The 20,226-nt window shown below is 42.2% G+C and overlaps 1 protein-coding gene and 1 pseudogene across 3 annotated transcripts in view; both read right to left on the bottom strand.

Annotated features, from left to right (window-relative positions):
* Window positions 1–20,226, bottom strand: part of CPLX2 (complexin 2) — a 189,818-nt gene that overhangs the window by 26,041 nt on the left and 143,551 nt on the right. The gene's annotated exons all lie outside the window — the stretch shown is intronic.
* LOC133382525 (5S ribosomal RNA) lies at window positions 4,997–5,112 on the bottom strand (annotated as a pseudogene).

Raw genomic sequence — 20,226 nt, 5'->3', positions numbered from 1 at the left:
GAATTACATTACAATTCAGTGACACAAATTCTATACTAGACTTAGCTTTCTTTTTATAACACTTTAACTATTTTTAATCCTGTATTTCTATAAAAAACAGCAAAAGCAACCAAATAACAACAAGAAAACCCCCAAAACAACAACCAAGGCCACAGTTAGTTTGATTTGTGTGTTAAAACTGAAACATTAAGAACATGATTTAGGTTGTAATCCAATACATGTCTGCTCAGATGTAAGCTCCATTGGGTTCAATGCAACTTACTCCCAGGTAAGTGTGCATTATACAGCCACAAGAGTGGCTGTGTACTATAGCCAGCATGGATTTTTCACATTCTGCAATGTTAAATTAAAAATAGTCCCATGCCATTCTGCTGCTTCCCATAAGCTCATTTCAAAACAAAACCTTACAAGACTTATAGTCCTGAACTCAGAAACAATTGCTTAACAACCCTCTAAGTTTTCGTGGCAATACACAAAACAGTCAGAGAGTTCAAAGTGCAAAACAAGAGAAAAAAATCCAGACCCCTGTTGGACTTTCTTCTGTCAGTGGGCTCATAATTTGTTGAAATTAATTAAAAATCAGCCATGTTCACAGAGCACCTGTAATCCTATTTCTGGCTGTGTCCCATACTCTGACCTTCATCTTCTGCAGTTTAGAAGTTAAAAAAATGCCAGGCTAATTTTTAATTAATTTAAGAACTTTAACATTGAAGTCTATTATAGTGTCGGGCATGCTCAGTAAGACCCATCAGTGTTCTAAAAGCCAGACTCACAGCTGTTTGGCTTGGCTAATCAGATGGTCACACCCACACCAGAGATTTATTTCACTTTAGACAGTCATGGCTTCCCCCAAAGAATCCTGGGAAGTGTAGTTTATGAAGGATGCTGAGAGTTGTTAGGAGACACCTATTCCCCTGACAGAGCTTCAGTGGCCAGAGTGGTTTAACAGTCAGCCTCTCTTCTGGGGATTGTAGCTCTGTGAGGAGAATAGGGCCTCTTCTAGCAACTCTCAGCACTCTTCAGAAACTACACTTCCCAGGATTCTATGGATGAAGTCATGACTGTCTAAAGGATTCTATGGATGAAGTCAAGGTCTGGTGTGGATGTGGCCAGGGACAGCTTTGGTTTAGATTTGGTTGGGAGACTACATGTGCCTGCTGTAGAATAAAAAGGTGGGGGAAATGCTGAAAAAGAAGATACTGTTCACAATGTCTTCCTTTTGTTAAGGAAAGAGGCTTCCCCTCTGCCCAGTGCCCACCCACCCAATCTCTTCCCTGCCCTCCCCTTCTCTCCCTCTTCCCCCTCCTCCCCTCCCTGCCCCTTCCCCAGGTCAGTTTCACCTATCCTAAGCATGACTGTACAGGGGTAAATCCCACTGAAAAAGCATGCAAATGGTCAAACCTGTCCTCCCCGCCTCCTCCCTCTTATCCCCTCCCTTTTGCCCTCTCCCCTTCTTTTGCTCCCTTCCTCCTTCCCTCTCCTGTCCCTTCCCCCTCCTCCATTATCAGTTTTATCTGTTCTAAGCATGATTCCATAGGAGTAAATCCCATTGAACTCAATAAGCATGCAAATGATCAGACCTGCCTTCCTCCTCCCCTCCCACCTGCTCCCATCCTCCTACTCCCATTGAATGAAATGATCGGACCTGCCTTTCCCCTCCCCCCTTCTTTCTTCCTCCTCCCCTGCCCACTCCAGCCCTCTCTCCCTCTTCTCCTCCCCCCATGATCAGTTTTACTTATCCTAAGCATCTGGATGGGAGTAAATCCCCCTGAACTCAGTAAGCATGCAAATGATCAAAATTGCCCTGCTCCTCCCCTCCCCCTACTCCCACTGAACTCAATAAGCATGGAAATGATCAATCCATTGTCAGCAAACTTGTACATGATCCCATTTCTTACCTCCCAGTTTAAAAAGCAGAGAAATTCACTAATAGGCAAAAAACCTTGTGGTTTAAGAATGTATCTATAGCCAACAGATATTTCTAACAAACTTTAAAAAGCAGGGAAATTGGGCAGCTATAGTGAATGCACCAGGGGAGCTGGAGATCTGACCTCCTCTCTGAGATATTGCACTGCCCTACAAATTTGTCAAAATGCAAATGCAATTTGGGTTGGTCTTTCACAGTCCAATCCACTTCCTGTGTAGCTTGGAAGAATTTGGTAATGGGCCTCTAAGCATATGGTGAGTGGTGGCAACACCTGCAATCAGCCCAAATAACAAAAACAAGATAGGTGCTGTGCTTGTTTTAGCAAGGAGGTAGCAACAATATTAAGACAGTTGATACAGTTCAGATAGACACTTTAAATATGTTTGATTTACTTTGCAATTTTAGTGAAGATTCCTACAGTAAATCATTTTCTTTTGCTACTGTTTCTGTGAATATATGTACAGCAACACTTTGCAACATTTACACTAAAAACACTCCAGAAATAATTGTGAAATAATGATACTGATTATTTGCAGAACAGTCTCCAATGGACATGAGGAGTGTCTCGGTTTGCATAAGATAAAATAGTGGGAGGTGAAATATATTTTAGCAAAATTCTATGTGTGCTCTGTTTTTAATTGACCATGCCCACCTTTCCTTAAGTGGAGTGGTTTAAGCATTGTTGTTTGTTGTTATGTGCATTCAAGTCGACTAGTGATCTCCAACAGCATCTGTCGTGAACCACCCTGTTCAGATCTTGCAAGTTCAGGTCTGTGGCTTCCTTTATGGAATCAATCCATCTCTTGTTTGGCCTTCCTCTTTTTCTAGTCCTCTTTTTCCCAGCATAGCAGGCTGAAAACATGCATCTTGGGCAGGCCAAGTTTGTTTCCTCCAACAGCTAGAATTACTGCTTAAGTAGTAATATATTGTAATCAGTCTGATTTTACATCAAACTGCAGTTTCAGATTCAACTGTTAATGCACCCAAAATAGAAATAGAACATAACTTCCAGTTTGAAACACAAAAGGTTGTCTTCACCATCATATGACATTGACCAATAAAAAGGCTTTGAAATTAATAAAAATACTTTTGACACAGATTTCTAGGATGAATAATGATAGAAACATAATTTTCTAAGTAGATTCTCTGTAGAAACAGTAGTAACACAGGAAAGAAGCAAAGTAAGAAGAACACCAACAAACATACAAAAATGTAATTCTCCATCTTTGGAGATGGCAGGTGTTGCCACTACTCACCATATGCTCAGACGCGCGTTACCAAATTCTTCCAAGCAAGTGGATTGGACTGTGAAAGACCAACTCAAATTGTGTTTGCATTTTGATAAATTTGTAGGGCAGTCCAATATCTCAGAGAGGAGGTCAGGTCTCCTGCTCCCCTGGTGCATTCACTATAGCTGCCCAATGTCCCTGCATTTTAAAGTTTGATAGACATAGCTGTTGGCTATAGGTACGTTCTTAAACTGCAAGGATTTTTTTTGCCTATTAGTGAATTGGATGTAGTTTTTGGCCACAGGTCCCTGTAGCTCAGCTTTCTATCACCAACAGTAACTGGCCAGAAACTCTTGGAAAGCTCACAAGCAGAGACTGATGGAATTAGCTAGATCTGCTGTTCGTTCTCAGAATCCAGTAATCAGAGGTGCATAGAGGCCTCTAAACATGGGACCTCATAGATGTTTTGTAATTTTATATATTTAGTTCGTTATAAAGTATGAAATTTAACAAAGAAAAGCGAAAAAACAAAGAAAAAACAAAAAAGACAGAAAATACACACACACAATAAGAATATATATTGTCAGCTGACACTGAAAATACAACAGCATTGGCACCTCCATCTACAGTCAAACAATATAAGCCCTCCAGAAGTCCACATAGTATCTACACGAAATTGACATTTGTATAAAAAAAGTGCAAATGTAGCAAGGGTGGTGGGGTCCTCAGACTATTGCGTAATGGGTGGTGGGTGTTTATCCCAATGTTTTGTAGTTTTAATGCAAGTCTTTGATGATATTGTTTACTGTTTGTAGTTATTATTCATTGTAAGCTGCTTTGAAGGCTGCCTGCATGGAGGAAAAATGGCATCAGAATGCATAATGAAAGCAGTACTGGATGAGATTATGTATCTATTTAACGGAGCATCATGTTGCCTACAGTGGTCAACAAAGAGGGCATGACAACAACAGCAGCCTTCACACTTGTTCCCCTCCCCCCAAAAAACCTGGCATTCAGAGGCATTCTACCATTTATCTATTAAGGTTAAAAGCCATTGATGTACTCTCCATAAATGTATCTAATGAATCCCTTTTTAGAACTATTTTAAAGTCAGGTGCTATCACTATACTTAGTGGTAGTGAATGTTAGTTGTGCATTGTATGGTTAAAATTAATAAATTAATAGCTCATACCTTAACGTATTGTGCATTGTGTAGATAACTAATTTTCTTTAATTTGGTCTGAATCTACCATCCTGAATTACTAGCATATAAAATGACAGTGTCAAGTAAGTTCCATCCTTAGCTATCAGGGCTAGAGCAGCCATTGACAGAGCTGTCCCCCGCAGATTCATCTAATCCTGTTTAAAGCCAACTAAGCCAGTGGCCACCACTCTATCATGGCAATGGATTTTATAAGCCAATCACTTCATGCCTATCCACAGAACATGGGTATTTCATAATCCAATCTTAAGAGTCCCCCTCTTTTGGAGCACATTTTTTTGGTGTGCTGCACCTATATTATTGGAGGTCAAATAGGTACAGTTGTGTGAATTCAGCAATGTCTTGTTGTCGTCGTTATATGCCTTCAAGTCAATTATGACTTATGGTGACCCTAGGAATCTTTTTTTGGATATATTCATAGGGTTTTCATGGTAAGAGGTATTCAGAGGTGGTTTGCCATTGCCTTCCTCTAAGCCAGCCTTTCCCAACCAGTGTGCCTCCAGATGTTGTTGGACCACAACTCCCATCTTTCCTGACCATTGGCAATGCTGGCTGAGGCTGATGGGAGTTGTGGTCCAACAACATCTAGAGGCACACTGGTTGGGAAAGGCTGCTCTAAGCCTACAGCACCCAGTATTCCCAGGTGGTCTCCCATCCAAGTACTTACCAGGCCTGACCCTGCTTAGCTTCCAAGATCAGACAAGATGCATGTACAGGGTAGTATGGCCATAGGCCAGCAATGTTTTAGGAAAAATAAAAACTGGTGCTTATAGTTTCAGGAGAGAGGGAAAAAAGCAAATGCACAATACTTGTAACAGATCAGCAAAGGACGTAAAAGGGAAAAAAGCAATGTGACAAGAAAACTAATGCACATACAGCCAAAGCATATGCAATCCTAAACTCATGTTCCTTCATCACTGAGTAACCTCAATGAACCTGCACACGTCTAGAATAAAGGCAAAGGCTCCCAGGTCAAACGATGTGACACCCAGAAACACTTGGGCTCTGACATATCTTGCTTTAGAAATTAATTTCTGCCTGAGCCAAGTAATGACTGACTCTAGAGCTGGAAGGAATCCACATCCTACTGAAGTCAATGGCCAAATTCCAATTTGTTTTAATGGGGCTGCAGGGCATGGGGAGTTTTGGAATACACAACTAGGTCAGCTAGCTCACCCTATGGCCCCAGACAGGATATCCCATACTTAGTGCATCTTGGACAGATCCTTGTCCAACCTCCTATTAAAACCTTCAAGAATGACATCCTAGGTTAAACTGGTGAACACTTTTTACAGCTAGAAGGCTTTGCTTAGTGCAGTTCCTAATATAGTTGCACATGCCATTGGAAATATCCCACCCACATAGTAGTCTTTTAAAATAGCTGCATATGTAAATTTACTAGCTAAAGGGAGGGGAAGGCAATGTTAAAGCATTTTATTACAGACTCAGGCAGATGACAATACACTACTTCTTTGTTTCTTTGCACATTTCCCTTTAAAAACACTTTCACTTAAAACCGTATCCTTAAAAACAAAACCCCAAAGGTTGAATAGCAAACCAGTGCTTCATAGCTCATAGTCCTTCCACAGCCAAGTTTTAAGCTGGTTCACAGTTTGCAGACAACTCCTGCTGGGTTCATAATCAGAAGATTCTACTTGATGCAAGAGGAGCTACGGGATCCGGGTAGCAGGATTGCTGGAGCTCAGCAATCAAGCCGCTGCCACAGATCAGGAGTCTCCAGCTTCTGCATACGTTGCTTCCTACATATGCTACTCCCTCTTCCAGCTTACTTTTTTTCTCTTACTCATCAGATCAAAAGTGAGGTTAAACACCACTCAATAAGATTACAAGCCCTAACACGTGTCTGGTTCCCCTTCTCCATTTCGATATTTGCAGATCCACACTTGTATATGAGGATGCATGCATGTTGTACTGCGAAAATATCTTCTGTACTGTACTAGCATCTCTCCCCTGCCCCTGGCTGGATACATATACGTGGAAGTGGTTTCAGAAGGCGTCAGCTTCCAGATATGCAAACTAGCCAAAGACTATGCATGCTTGCTTAGGTGCAATTTCATGGTACTTACTTCCATGTAATAATAGCATAGAATTACAGCTCTTGGCATATATTCATTCTCACTAGTGCCGTAGGTACATAGAAACAGGAAGCTGCCTTATAATGAATCGGACCGTTGGTCTAACTAGCCCAGAGTTGTTGACACTGATTGGCAGCAGCTTTCCAGGGTTTCAGACAGCAGTTTTTCCTCAGCCAAACCTCGAGATGCCAGGGATTGAACCTGGGACCTTTTGCAGGCACAGCATGGACTCTGCCAGTGAGCCAAGGGCCTTCCCACCCTTGCTGGGCCTATTAATCTTTGGTGAAGCGCCATAGCACATGCTTTGCATACAGAATGTCCCAGGTTCAATCCCGGCATTTCTAGGAAGGACTGGAAAACACTCCTGTTGGAAACCCTGGAGAGACACTGCCGGTCAGTTAACGACACTGAGCTAAATGGACCAGCGGTCTGACTCTGTATCAAACAATGTCTTAAGGCTCTTCTTGAGGCTGGTGTCATAGCCCAAGCGACCTTCCTTTAAGTGGACCCATTTAGCACTATCACCTCAAAGCTGAGGCCATGACTCTCCTTTAAAGAAACAGACCCAAAGCAGTATCATATGAGCAAGGAAAGGCTCCTCTGAACATGCAGAGAGTGCTTTCTCCTCACCACTGAGTAACTGCAGCCTGACCGCTCACATGGAGAATTGAGTAGATAGTGGGGCTCCCACGCAAGCCTCAGATGTAGCACCTCTGCTTTTAAAAAGGCAGCACCCCCCCCTCCAGATTCCCTCAAACACAATCAAAATGCTTTGGAAACTTCTAAAGCTAATAGTAATACTCTTGTACCACAATCAAACCCTATTTCTGTACCCTATACCTGGCTGCACTGGCTCATTCTCTACCACTGATTCCTCTAGCACAGTACAAGTACAAAAGAGCAGGTGGTGCCAATAAGCAAAGGTTACCTATTGCCTCATTGCTACTGCCTTGTGTGACCCAAATAGGCCCAAACCAGAAGAATGAAAACTACTATTGCTGGAGGAATGTCAATTTCTACTGCAGCTGGAAATGATGCAAAGGAAGAAAAGGACCCACGTGCACCATCTGCCTCTTCCTCGCCCCAGCCTTGTTGCGATGCCCTTTCTAAGCAACAGTGCCCTAGGACGTATAGTTGGGAGGGACCTCTTAAGTCAGGCATGTGAAGGCCCAGAAAAAACTTGGGGGAAAATCAATTTCCCACAATTCCCCCCAAATTTTCAGAAAAAGATGAACGTTTTGGGGAAAAAACCTGGACCCCCTCCCATTTTTCCATTTCACCCCGGCCCTTCACAGCTCTAGGTGTGAGGAACAGAAGCGGTTCACCTGGTGGAGTGGAGCCACTATGGTAGCTTCCTGGCGGGTGAGTAGCTGTTGCTTACCAGAAAGAGGAAAGGCGGGGGTGAGCCGAAGGGGAGGTTGACATGGTACAAACACACTGGCAGGAATGTGGGTTGGCTCTGCTGGTGTGTTCGCACGGCACTGACCTTTCTGCTGCCTGCCCCACCAGCGCAATTTTTTTCAGGCCAAGGGCCATGTGGTCAACCTTTTGGGGGCCACATGCCAGGGGTGGGTGAGGCCAGATGCCAAAGTGAGTGGGGCAATGGATGCGACTCTTATCTTTGCAAACTAGGCTGCATTTCAGCCACACAAACCCCAGAAGCTTCTACAGACACATACACATACTTCTCCATCTAGGCAACCAAGAGGCATTATTACAGTCCAAGGGCATATTTTACCCAATTAAAAGCACCTGAGGAGAGCATGGGCAACTGATGGGTCATGGAGAGATTGGTCATGACCTAGGGAGGGGCCTGGCTTATGGAGAGTGCCAAGCACTGGAGGGCTGCATTTGGCCCCTGGACCCGAGGTTCTCCATCTTGCCTTAAGCAGAGATGCCAGTAACTCAACCTGGGAGCTTCTGTTTGCAAAGCAAGTGCTCTGTTGTTGAGTTATGGCCTCTTTCAAGTGCTACAATTCAGCCTGAATTTAAAACAAAGCACTGTTATTTTACAAAGATCAGATCAGATTCTATAGGAGTCTACCAAGGACAAGTGCAACCTATGCATGATAACTCATAAAATGCAGCTTTGGAGTTTCTCCTGGGGAGCTGCTGGAGGAAAATGTGCACGATAAACCTCAATGCGCGTGCCCCTTTAGAGGAAAAGGCAGGATACAAATATTTGTTCCATTTGTATTCAAGGGTTGTATTCAGCTAAGGCTCCATGTGCAGTATACATTTAAAGCAATATTATACCACTTTAAACAGTCATGGCTTCCTTCCTAAAACCCTGGGAAATATACTCTGTGAGTATATTTACACAAGCACTTCACAAGTGATTTGTATACCTGGCATTGCTCAGCTCAGCTCTTGCCTACAAAGACTTATATGCCATCATTCATTTGATAATATTTAAGGTCTCAGGAGCAGAGCTTGGAAAAGTTACATTTTTGAACTACAACTCCCATCAGCCCAATCCGCTGGCCATGCTGGCTGGGGCTGATGGGAGTTGCAGTTCAAAAAAGTAACTTTTCCAAGCTCTGCTCAGGAGTCACTTAATTGTTGTTGCTCCACAAAAACATAGCCAGTCTTCATCTAAAATGTCTTGGACATATGTCATTAGCAACAACTTAAAGACAAATTGGACAAGGTGCCAGAGGAGAAAATATTTTTTTTGTTTTAAAATTGAGAAAGATGTGCATTGCATATTATCTTTGATGCCTGATCCTTACCTGGGTTTCTTAAACCTGATAGTGGCAGGTATTTAGGTAGCCAAAATAGACATTAGTTTAAATTCCTGGGCAGATCACTAGCCCTCAGAATCTATTCTTCATCTGTAAAATGGGAATAATAGTGACTGGTTTGACACTGCGGCTGTGCATGGGAAGATGAAGGAGATTCATCTTTGAAAGGATCTTACGTGCTATACGTGTCACACATAGTAATTAATTTTACAGTGCAATTGTGAACTGGATGTCAATGTCTTCCTTCCTGTCATGATCAGTCTCAGCTTTTGATAGGAAGTCCTGCATAATCCCCAATCGTTTTAAGAATTCCTTCTGTCACCAATCACTGACCACAACTCTGAGGTATGAAAGCATCCCCATCTACACATAACATACTTACCCTGCTCCATTTAAACCCCATCAACAGTATGTCTATTGAGTGACTTCTTCACTCTTTAGCTCAGCGTCTTATGGTTAGGAGCCATGGGGATATTAAACTCGCAATGGGAACATTCATCAGGAACACTCTCTAGAGAATGAGATGCATTAAGCTGCAAGATCAGGTCCTCCAGGAAGACTTAAACTTATGCTGGATAAAAGGCTGGAAAGTGCTAAAGTAGGCAATGCTTGTGCACTTAGTCCTCAACAATAAACTCCATTGGTACTTGCACATTTTATGACCACTCTGGTGATTGTTGACAAAAGTGCAACACTTCATGGTTTTTGTATGGTCTGCTTGTTATATGGTCAGATTTTGATTGATCGTTAGGAAAAAAATCTTGATGATAAGAGCAGTTTGACAATGGAACAAATTGTCTAGAGGGGTGTTGGACTCTCCCTCACTGGGGGTTTTCAAACAGAGGTTGAGGCAGCCATCTGTTGCGATTGATTTAGCTCTGGATTTTCTACATCAGTCAGGAGGCTGAACTAGATGGCCCACAAGGCCTCCTCCAGTTCTATTATTCTTTGATATGTATTACACTTACATGCTGCCCTTCCTCTGAGGAGCTCATTGATTGGGTCTTTACTCTTGAAGGCTGGGAGGAGGCAGGATCTTGGTGCAACTACATTATACCAGTGAGGCTACTTTAGTAAGCAAATGCAAGAGTTTCTTTCCACAGCCTTTCCCACTGGCCCTTTCCCAGAGACAGACTGCCAATGATCAGCTCGTTCTAGGAATACACCTTTGAGGATATGATCCTGAGAAGCCTGGAAACAGCTGCCAATGTGTAATGCATCTTGGGATGATTGGATGTGAACAAGGATTTTGGTGATGAGCCAAAGCATGCTCTGCTATTATGGCAATGAGTCATACACAAGGGAATTTAAAAAGAAATAGAGACCCAGCTCCTTCCCTTCTCAAGAGTTTGCTCTGTGAAGATTTCTTGAAGCAACATAGAATCTTTTCTCAACCTGTGCACTCAGTTTAGGAGGATGAAGATGGGGCGAGGGAGGTGCATTCCTACAATCACAGAATTATAGGAGTGTGAGTCTCAGTAGGTCATGCAGTGGAATCTTAAATCCTAAAGAAGGATCTGTTGTACTCCAAATAATCCCCTACTTATTATTATATAAAAGAATCAGGAAGCTTGTAAGCCAATCTATATATGACCACACCCGTGAAATATAGAGAAAATCAAGGTGCATAGCAACGTATGTTATTGAGCGCAATACATTTCAGATTAGGATCTTCTTCAGGGGCACTTTAAACACAACCAATCCTAATTCTTAGACCTCAGTGACTGCTGCAAAGTAGTTCTATATAGTTAAATAAACACATTACCTGCCTCTGATTTGTAGTAGACAAGGGCACTGTCCCCAACACATTGTTGAGTGCCTCACTGGTCAAACTGTTGGATTAGTTTGATGATCTTTTGTAATTTCATGGCCCCTGCATGATTCAGTGACTGCATCCATCAGGCTGACTCCAATGATATTGCTATAGAGTGGCAACTCCAGAAGAACACAGAGACGTCAAATGGATAGTCAAAACTAGCATGCCGCTCAGCTCTTGGAGCTGCATTTTCATTCCCAGCAAAATGACAGCTGCTTTAAGCAGCAGGAGATACAATGTAGATGTATTTGACTGTAACAGCTTCAATTCCAGTTGGAGAAAGCTTCGTCAGGCAAGAATGATGAAAAGTTCTATGTTACTCCAAAACTAGTGCAGCTCCATACTAACAAATACTGGCCTGATCATGGAAGAAACTGATGTAGCAGAGCTTAACCTGGCTCATTTACCCTAATCATGAAAAGCATGGAATTGCTGGGGTATTTTCCCCAGCTTGTCATACGATCAGACATGGGTTGCTGCAGTAACTACGCACATATGTCTGTGATGTTGTGCTGGCAAGTCACTCCAACCTGTCTAGGCCTGTAATTGCTGGGGTGTGCTGGGGTGAGGTATCTGCATCAGTAACCATGTGCAAATGCCTCTGAAAAAGAAAATAGGAAACTGTCTCCAAAGATCACACTTGGGAATTGTGTATGTGCGTATGATTTTTCTGGCTGTCACCTAATCATGTAGCATCTCCACTTGATTGATCCTGTCCTGCCTCACATATATTAGCCACTGTTGTTTCTCAATAATTAAGTTCATTTTGGCAAGGCAGAGAACACTGCTGTGGTCCAGGTCACAGAAGATAATGACTTTTTAGCAGGATGAGAGGCGTTTCTCTGCTTTGCACTTAATCCCAGCTCACTTCTCCCTACAGGACTTTCAAAGTCCACTTGCAGAAGCAACATTTGTACTGTAGCTCATTGGCTCCTCTCTCCTCTTGATCTCTGATTTTATGCTTTGATATAGAATCAGATCAAAGAGGATGAAAATCATCTAGGAATACAGAAACATAGAAAGCTGCCTTACACCAGGGCCATTGGTCCATCTAGCTCAGTATTGTCTACACTGACTGGCAGGGGGTCTCCAGGGGTTCAGACAGGCAACATATCTGGAGATGCTGGGGACTGAATCTGGGACCTTTTGCATGCAGGGCAGATACTCTACTATTGAGCTACAGCCCTTCCTTTTGAGAGGGATGTGGCAACACCTGGGAGGGAGGATCTCTTCATGTAGTCCAAGTTAACATTAAGGTAGTCATTATTAAGCTATAGTCCTCAAGCCAAGCCCCTTAATTTTGGAGTTGTCTTGCTGATATAAATGACTTTACTCTGGGTGAAACACTTTGGCAATTGTGCAATTGCAGCTGAATTTATTTTAAAATCACAGCTTTACTGGGGGGGACATCACTCTGTTCGGAGAAATTAATTCCAATACAAGCAGGAAGGAAGAGATCTGAAAGGTGGAATGTTTTTTCCACTGTAAAGCATGCACAGTGTGAGGGATGCAAGTCTATATCTGGGCAAATGAGGCTTGGAAAACGAGGCCTGTTGGAAAATTCCCATCAAGTAAAAAACAACAAATGCTAGGAATAATAATAAGCAGCGGAATCACAGTCACTGGAGATGAAAAAGGCTGATGAGCTCATCCATGCCAACTGCCCACCAATGCAGAATAAAATTGGGTGATGGTGCTTCTAGCCTACAGACCATCTGGCTGGATACAACCCCCCCATCACAATTAGTAGTGTTTCCATCTTGTGACTTCCAAGAAAAGAGAAATTGATTCAAATTCAAAACATTAAAGCAATTAATAATGTGTTCTAGAAGCGAAAAACACAGGACATTTAGGGGCAACTTTGGACTAATATTTAAAATGTAGGAAACATGAGATTTTGAGTTGCTCAGAACTTTCTTGCAGGTTCAGCTGTCCCAATATTACATACCACCCTCAGAATCAGAATCAGAATGTTTATTGCAGTCAGAGACCCGTAACCTACCACCCTCAAAGGCAGTGCTTGGACACACCAGTCAATGTGCATTTGGTTCAGCTTAGAGTTTTAAAAAAAGAAACATGATTGAACATCAGGCAGTTTAGCTAAATTACAAACTGTCTGGCCTCATGGGAGAAACAAGGTACCCCCCCCCCAATATATATATGGCTCCATCATATGCGAATCTCTTTATGGGTAAACTGCAACAGGAGATCCTCAAAAAGGCCATCAACAAACCACTTATATGGTGGCGATACATTGACGACATCTTTATGGTCTGGACAAATGGTAAAGAGAGTTTGGAACAATTTAAAAATTACATCAACTCTATCCATCCCTCTATTAAGTTTATACTTAATAGTACAAATGACTATCCGCACATCCCTTTTCTGGATGTCCTTCTCACCATTGAAAACAACAAAATAACCACTGATCTCTACAGCAAACCCACTGATGCCCACACCTATTTAAACTGGAAATCCTGCCATCCTAGGCATATAAATAAGAACATTGTGTATAGCTTAGCTCTGAGAATCAAACTTATTTGCAACACTGAAGATAAATACCAGAGAAGGATCAGTGAACTTAAAGAACACCTTCTTCTAAGAGGATATTCTCCACATATTATCAATTGCAACATCCATCGAGCCTCCATTCTGTCCAGAGAAAACCTCCTCCATCATACTGAGGTGTCAAAGAGCAGAGAGCAACGGATTCCATTTGTGGTAGATTTCCATCCAGCATCTCCTATCACTGAGCAATCAGGGAGAGCTACCCATTGCTGGCAAACTCTGAACATCTTACTAGAGCCATCAGCAGGCCTCCTGTTATAGCATTTCACCAACCTCCTAATTTGCGCAGACTGTTGGTGAGAGCTGTGCTTAAGCCACCTATCAACAATCCAGGGTCTCATCCTTGTCACTCCAAATGCTGTATCACCTGTGTGTACCTCAGGGAGACAGCCACTTTTACAAGCGCTAGGACAGGCAGGACATATTACATCAAACAGAACATAATCTGCAGGTCCTGCAATATAGTTTACATCATTGAGTGCAAAAGACCAGGATGGCATATCCAATACGTAGGAAAGACCACAACTGACCTACGCACGTGCTTCAGGAACCACAAGTCGGCAATTTTGACAAAAAAAGTGGAGCAACCAGTTGCAAAGCATTTTAACATCGAGGGTCACAGCCTGTTGGACTTTTCCATTAGAGCGATAGAGATGCCAGCAGATCCAGCAGCATTGACCAAAAGGGAGAACTTTTGGATTTACTCTCTGGACACATGGCCTGAACCTGGAGGACAGTACCAGCACTACTTAGCTTCTGCAAATGAAGCCCCTCTGAGCATTCCATCCTCAAAGCTCTATAACTGCCACCTTGGTAACAGCATTTGTATGTCAGCAGCTGATGAAGGCAGAAGCTGAAATGTTTTGTTAATACAATAAAAAGCTATGTTTGGTTAATCACAATTATGTTCATATATATATATATATATATACAAGAAGTAAGAAAAACATTTCAGCCAAGAGATCTAAAGAAACTAGTTTCCACGCCTTTAACACGATCCCAACACGATCCCTGATAAGGCAACCCCACCCAGACTGGATAACAAAAGTAGCCTTTTTCTTATAGCGTGAAGACAATAGGCCTTGAGACTTTTTAGAGGTGACACTTATTTCGTTTGCCCTGCAATTTCTAAGGCAAGAGTCTTTTTCTTCACCACTGTCATCACCATCCTCTGTATTGCTTTTAGTGTCAAAGCACTTTACAATTCTCCGCACAACTGTTGTATCTTATACAAATGGGAAATGGAGGCTAGGAGAGAACAACTTGCAAAAGGCTCCCTGGTGAGCCTACTGCTGAAAATGGGCTTTTAGCCCAGATTGCCCAGGGAGAGTGCCATCCCTCCACCGTGAACCCAGCTTGCTTTCCCTGCTGATACTTCATCATGTGAATGAAGTAAAATGAGAAGGCAAAAGTTACATATACACAGGAAGGCGTAGGAACTGAGATACAATGGCTGATCATCATGATAAAAAAAATGGGTCATGCAATACTGAAAAATATCCCAGGAACACCTTCACCCCCACCATGCAATGAGCACCTTGACTGCTTGGGCTCAAGCAGAAGTAACATTTCAGATCGATACAGCAGAATGGTATGATACCGATTTTCAACAAATAAACAAGCACACAACCTCCCAACAAAGTGCCATATGGAGCCCCATCTGCGGAGCCAGCAGCTTGCACCTTGGGTAGGTTGGTGACAGCGTAGCCCTGTGCAGACCTGACAAGAATGCCAATCTCTCTGGCCCCAGGGCAAAGATCTTCCACTTCTCTCTGGCTGTCACAGACATATTCAGAAATCAGCACTCCTTTTTTTTTTTTTCAATAATTTTTATTCAAATTTTCATAAAACATACAAGACGAAATCATAAAACATTCAAAGACAAAAAACAAAATCAAAAATAGTTAAACAAAAAAAAATAAAAAATAAAAATAAAAATAAAAAATAAAGAGTAAAATATTGACTTCCCATTTGTCAAAGATCAGATCAGTTATAAGTCTATAATATATAACAATCCTGTCTCTTAAGTCATATTATAAAATCACTTTCCTCCAATAGTTATCTTACTTAATCATCAAATCTCATAAACATTACTTTATTCTTTCCACAAAAAGTCAAAGAGAGGTTTCAATTCTTTAAGAAATATATCTATCAATTTTTTTTTCCAGATAAGCATATCGATTAATCCATCTCATTACTAATTATGATAATCTTATTGTCATAACCATAGTCAAAATAAACATTTCAATTAATCCATCACATCAGAATCTGTTAGGTTCAGTAATTTCAGTAGCCATTGTTCTATTATCCCTATTAGTTCCATTTTCCATCTTCCATCTTCAGTAGTCTTGTTAAGTCCAGTAATTTCAGTATCCAATCTTCCATTATCAGTATTCCATAATAATCTTGCTGTCAAAGCCATAGTCATATAGTAAGAGTCTGATGGGAATTACCTCTCTCCCAAATATTTTCTTGCCATCCATTCTGAATAGGTTGCTGAAATACTGCTGTAAAATCATATCTCTGTTCTTTTTTTCAAAATACACTGGGTCATCTCTTGAAAGTTTTTCCATTGTCACATGGCTGCAGTTAATTCCATAGATTTTCTCTATATTGGGCTCCATCACGTCATTCCAGTCCAGAAGATTATCCATGCCGTTGATAACTTTATCTCTAGAATCTTCATTAATTTCTTCAGAGATAACATTGAGTTCCAAACAATAGATTTTATTTCTAAAGTCCATAGACTCCAAATCTTTTTCCTGTTCCACGTTTGTTCCAATCTCCGGGGTCTCCTCTCTCACAGGGACCCCTGTTCCAGTCTCCAGGGTCTCCTCTCTCACAGGGACCCCTGTTCCAGTCTCCAGGGTCTCCTCTCTCACAAGGACCCCTATGTCTTTAATCTCCTGTGTCTCCAAACAATAGATTTTATTTCTAAAGTCCATAGACTCCAAATCTTTTTCCTGTTCCACGTTTGTTCCAATCTCCGGGGTCTCCTCTCTCACAGGGACCCCTTCCAGGGTCACCTCTCTCACAGGGACCCCTATATCTTTAATCTCCTGCGTCATTTTACTCAATTCAATTTTCAACTCCTTACAACCCTGTCGCAGGTTTTGTTTCGTTATCTCAATCTCATCCATTATTTTCTGAAACATAGTTATTTCCAGATTCTCAGCCACTTTCTTAATTGCCATTTTAAAAGAAAAATATAGGAAAACCACTTCTTATTTCAGCAACAATTGGGTTAATACTCCAAACTTGGTGACATCACAGTATAAACAGAGCAGACAGCCTTATCTCTCCATAGTTAAGTAAACAAAATGCAGTTCCCAGGATCGAAACAATTAATGGCAGTCGTCAGAAAACAGATTCGTCAAAATAAAATAGACCAAAAAGAGAGTAGTCTCAGACAATATAATATTCTTCAAAATAAAAATCTGGAATAGAAATCCCTCTTCTGTGTATATCTTTAGAATGCAAATCCAGGACAGCTTTTTGCAACAAAAACAGAGATAAGCTATTAATTAGTGCGTAGCAGAGAGAAGTTATGGCTCCCCAGTGAGATGTCAAAAACCGATCAATCTGGCAAATCTCTTTTAAACAGCAACAATTTAAGTCAAGTAAAAGAAAAATATAGAAAGAAGGGTGCTTGCCTGTTAGTGCGTTCTCTCTTAGAAGATAAGATGAACGTTCGCTTTACCAGATAGAGCTTGCTGTTGAAAATCCGTCCCACCTTCGTCGGCTGGACCTCGTCCCATAAATTAATGAGATCTGGTCGTCCCAACAAAAATAGGCTTTGAGGTTAATCTCTTCGTTTCTCCCTACCCGGGAGAAGTTTAATCAGTCAAAAAAAAAAGAAAAAACTGACTGATATATCTGAATAAGCTTCTTTTGAGGCAGGAGCCCGTCTCAAAAGCAGGCACAGGCTAAGTCACCCTTCCCGGAAGTCCAGAAATCAGCACTCCTGAGTTCCTCACTTGCATCGCTCTGCTTAATACATTGCTCTAGCACGAACTCACTCTCTCCCCACACACACACTTCACATGACTTTAGAGACTCCCACAAAGAAGTGATTAGGAGATAGTCACATACTCTGGGCCAAACTGAGGGCCAGCCTTACCATTAGGCACAGGGAGGTGACTGCTTCAGGTAGCAAGTGCTGGGGCCACTGGATAAAGCCCCCTGGCTGTTCCTGTACCCTTCCTTTGGAGCACAGAGCTGTGTGTGCTACATGGCCTGGCTTGAACCCTCAGAACTAGCCAGCAGTGCTCAGTTGCGGTGGATGACATTATCCCATTGCCAGTATTGAAATAAGATTCAGCTGCCAGCCCAATCAGCTTCTGTACATGAAATGACGTTGAGGAAGCCATCTTGTCTTTCACCTCAGGCAGCAATATGTCTTGCGCCAACTGGCCAGACTAGACATGATGTCATGAAATGCATTTAACATGCAGGTTTAAAAAAATGCATATGGCACCAGCTGGCTGGGTGGGGTTGAGAATGATCAAGACTGCACAGGTGCAGGAGGATTTTTAACCCTTTCCTCCCCTACTGCAGTCTTGGGGAAGAAAATCCCTTCTGAAGCTAGTATATGCTTTGCGAGGAAAGCTTTTGTTGGTGTCCATGGGGGATTTCCACTTAAATAAAAAACATCTCCAGAGGAGAGATTTTCCTTGGGACTTCAGTAGGGGTAAAGGGTTAATTCTCTTTCCACATCTGCTGGGAATGCAAAGATGAGTTTAACATCCCATCTAGTTAGGCCCTCAGGAACCCCCCTCCCTGACAATATAGAGTAATATAGTAAACTCTAGAGCAGATCCTTGGAGGTGTTAAGATCAGCAGAGGGACCTCCTTGGTAGTTCCACTGCCCTGGAAAGTTCAGGGTGGTGGTGGCCCTGGAGAGGGCATTCTCTGTGGCAATCCCTAAGCTGTGGAATTCCCTCCCCTAGAGGTGTATCTGGCCCCTTCATTATGTAGTTTGTTGAAGACACACCTCTTTGTCCTGGCCTTTGACCCCCGAGAAATATATTTTTAGGACCCACCCTATTCTCGTGGCTGTAATTTGAATATTGCATGTTTATACAGCTGTAACCTGCCCTGGGACCTTATGGTGAAGGGCAGGTAAGAAATTGAAATAATAATATATTTTGTGAAGTGGGATGTAAGCATTAACTTTGCTACAAGTATGGAGGGAGGAAACTGTGTACATCCGTTTCCCAGATCAGATAGTTATGGAAAAATACTGTGCTACACTTTGGAAGTGATGATGTATTCATGGTCTTTCCAACAGGGAGGTAGTAACATTGAAAAACATGTGTGAAAAAGCCTTCAGATTTAAAATATATATATAAACACACTGCCTGCATCAAATATACACTCTCTCTATAGTGTATATAGTATATCCCAAAAACAGTTCCCCCCCACACACACACATCCTCACTGTCATGAACAGACCACCAGGGCTCTGCTTCTAATAACTGCACTTGCTGCCTCAAATATATATTCTTTCCCAACAATGCAGTTGCCTCTCTTTCACCCACCCACACGGAATCTACCAAAAGCCATATGCTGAGACTTTCTCCCAGAAAATGGACACATATAGACATACACACCCCCAGTTTCTCCCACATCGATTCTCTCCAGCACAGCAAGCTCTCTTCCTCCTCCACATTCTGTGGAGAAAGAGACACTCTTATTCCCATCCTCTGTTTAAAGTGGATCCACTGTCTCGAAAGCTTTCCTCACTGTGTGTCTGCCCATGCTGGGGTGAAGGCCATCACGATGCCACTAAAAAAATGGGAACTTGGGGAGTGCATGAAAGTGAATTTGATGGAACAGGCTGAGGTTCAATCCGCATGACCATCAGGCAAACGGTGATGGGCGGAGATCATCACAAGATTGCTCACTACCCTTTCTCCCTGCTTTCATGCAGTGTGAAGGTACTGCCATGCACGGGACTATGCATTTAACATCCCACCACATATTCTTGTTAAGAAGTTTTCAGTGGCATAAAAAAAAGAAGTGTATGAGTATTGGTGTCTGTACAGGGGGAGTTCACCCTGGGCAGACAACCAATATTTGAACTATCTCAGGGGGATTTCTTTCTGTCACTACATGCACAATGGCTATGTGAAATTACCTTTCAAAAACTGGAAATCCGGGACATTTTGAAATACCTTTGGGATTGGACTAGATGACCTCCCAGATTGCTTTTATTTCTAAAATTCTATGATTCTATGCGCCTATGACATTCGAGGAGCCCAGGAGCCCAACAAAGTTGGGTTCAAAAGAGTGAGAAGCACCATCTAGTCATTCTGCACAAGACATTAACATGGGTGGAGGGAGAGGTTCCATTTGGAAACCAGCCACAGAGTGGTCTGGGTTTAATCTTTAATCTTAAAGGAACCACCAGTGGTGCCATCCTTCAGCACCTGCCCAGACTTCTTAAGGAATCTTCTATCTCAGCACTCTAGAAAGAGACACAACCTGAAAACCATCTAGATTTGGATTTCCACTATAGGTAGATCTGGGGTTGCTTGGCACAGTCATACCTTACACTGCACCGCACCAAATGCATGGCAAGTGAAAAGTTACAAAGGAGAAGGACAATAAGTACTACGCTAC

This window comes from Rhineura floridana, chromosome 3 (genome assembly GCF_030035675.1).
Source record: "Rhineura floridana isolate rRhiFlo1 chromosome 3, rRhiFlo1.hap2, whole genome shotgun sequence".
Taxonomy (NCBI): Eukaryota; Metazoa; Chordata; class Lepidosauria; order Squamata; family Rhineuridae; genus Rhineura; species Rhineura floridana.
This window is presented reverse-complemented; position numbering and strand designations above follow the sequence as displayed.